Here is a 2,900-nt window from a genome sequence, read left to right on the forward strand (position 1 = left end):
AAGTAAAGCCAAGTTCATTCTATTTTAATAGGTTTTTAAATGAAAAGAGTATGGCACATCATTTGTGAGTTCTATTTTGATTGTTTGCTTTTTTTAAAAAATGCAAGAAAGTAATTTTTGAAACTAAAATAGACCATGATTTCAATGCATTTAAAAATGATTTTTAGAAAAGTACATTTTGTTCAATGTGGCAAATAAATTTCTATAGACATTAATTAAAAAAAAACCCACAGCCAACCTTCAGCTACTATTTTTCAGTATTGCAAGGGACCAAGCAGTTATTTTGAATATTAAATAAATGGAATTTGGAGGTGTTCAAGAATTCGGGAAGTGAGAAGTAGCAACTTAGTTGAAGGAGTTCTTCTCCATGCTGTTGAAGAACTCTTCATTCCAAGCCTTGCTGGCAGAGTTGAGCCGTTTTGCCAGTGCTCAGTGGATGTGGAGCCGGAGAGTCTGGATGTTACTGAATTGCAGTGGAATTATGGTGTTGTAGTTTGCGTAGGGCACCATATTTGGTGCATAGCCTTTGCAAGTAGAAGCATTTAGCTACAGCTCATTGTTTTTGGCAGGGTGACAGGAACTGTCATATGAGCCTGTCTCAGATACTCTGGCTCTCCTCCCTTTAGACATGTGGTAGAATCACCTCACTCACTTTAAACTTGGACAGGACTGTGTGACTTGCTTCGAGTAATGAGATGTTTGGAGCTGATGTGTTTCTCCGACTGGAAGCTTTGAAAATCAGTGTGTCTTGTTAGAGTGTTTTCTCTTCATGTGATGATTGATTCTCCATTGAAATAGTCTTGACTAGCTTGGTTCCCAAAGAGGAGGCAAAGAGAAGGCTCAGCATGATTCACTAGATGTGACAAAAAAGCTCTGTTGTCGCAACTTATTAAAATTTGAGAAACTGACCCAAGTGTGCATTTATAATTCTTTTTTTAAAAAAAGCTTTATTTATTTATTTCACGTATGTGGGTATACTGTTGCTGTCTTCAGACACACCAGATGAGGGAATTGGATCCCCATTACAGATGGTTGTGAGCCACCGTGTGGTTGCTGGAAATTGAACCCAGGACCTTTGCAAGAGCAGTCAGTGCTCTTAACCGCTGAGCCATCTCTCCAGCCCCTAAGATCCTTATGCTTTAGATTCCTATACTTGTAGGAGGACTACATGGTCAACAACAGCCTGGCTCACATTTCCGGACTGTGCCTGATTTCTCCCAGTCAAACATGCATACATACATACATACATACATACATATATACATACATACATATATACATACATATATGCATACATACATACATACATATATACATACATATATACATACATACATATATACATACATACATATATACATACATACACACACATACACACACATATGCACATACATATATACACAAACATACACACACATACACATATGTGTTATATATATATACATATATATATATATATATGAGTTTGTTTATTATTATAGCACATTGTCTATCCTGATTTACATTATCATTAGAAGCAATATAAGATTACTTATGGCTACAGAAAATACAATCAACTGAAAGAATGTATAATGAACTATTTGACTGGAGAGCTATCTTTTTATTTATAACAAACAACATGCATCTGTGAAAACACTGATCAGTTAAACCATGCTGTGAATTTTTATTTGATTTAGAACTTATCCCTTGTTCTATATAATTTTATTTTATTACATGGGGACAGGAAACATTTTCTGTACTTGGAGAGGCAGTAAATATTCTAGGGTTTGTAGGCCATATGGCCTCTTTCACAACTATTTAAGTCTGCCTCTGTAACCCCAAATGAGTCCCAGACAATACGTAAACAAATGCACATGGCAGCATTCCAGTAACTATTTATAAAGTGGTTGGTAGGCTGATATGGATTGCTGACTGTAGTTTGCCAATTTCTGTTATTAGATCATGCTTCTACAAGACCTAGTAGTATTAACTTCACAGTACTGGCATCTTTTGCCTTTTCCTATGCAGCCCAAGAACATATAATCATCAGTGGAGAAATTATATCTACTATTATAAGAGAGATACATAGAGTTTCTGACTTACTAGTATGATTTTTAACTTATTTAAATACTTTTCCTTAACAGTGAGGCTACTGAAGCACACTGAGGCAAGAGGTTTGTTTGAAGGCAGCTTGCCAAGAGGTAGGCTGCATCCTTTGTCACCCACATTCCTACCTGATCTTCTGTCTATTGTCACACACTGACTTCCAGATGAATAGAGCCCATTCAGATGGATTAGACCAAGAGGTAAATGGGTTGAAAATTTAAAGACTTTATTTAGAGCTTATCCTAGACTTCATATAACAGCTTTGCAGAATGATTTTAGAATGATTATGTTCAAGTGAATGTATGTGGCGTCACACACAGAATTTCTATTTTCAGTTTAAGGTTTTTTTTTTTTTGGAGGGGGGAAGGTGTAGGGAGGAAAGGAAGATGCAGAGTCCTGCTATTAACCTAATTTATGATGTTTACTTATTCCTACCTATCTGACTAATGCTCCCTTTGTTCTCTTTATAATTTCCAGTTTCTATCTACCACCTCTGTCCCCCCAAGAGCCGCAGACACAAGCTGATTAATACCTGCTCTTTTTAGCTGCTGTGATCAGGGGAAGCAATCTCTGAGAGCACATTGATACCTAAATCAACATAATATATCTAAATCACCTCTGTTAATCTGCTGGATTTTTCTTATTTTTTTTCCTGAGCTTATATGTCCACTGTAACTGTGTATCAGAAAAAGAAGTACCCAGGACATAAAGATAGGAAACTTCTGTTCTGTAAAAATGACTAGACTTCACAATTAGCTTTAGATAATCCGTCAAAGCTTCTTTCTTTCTTTCTTTCTTTCTTTCTTTCTTTC

This window comes from Mus caroli, chromosome 15 (assembly GCF_900094665.2).
Source record: "Mus caroli chromosome 15, CAROLI_EIJ_v1.1, whole genome shotgun sequence".
NCBI lineage: Eukaryota > Metazoa > Chordata > Mammalia > Rodentia > Muridae > Mus > Mus caroli.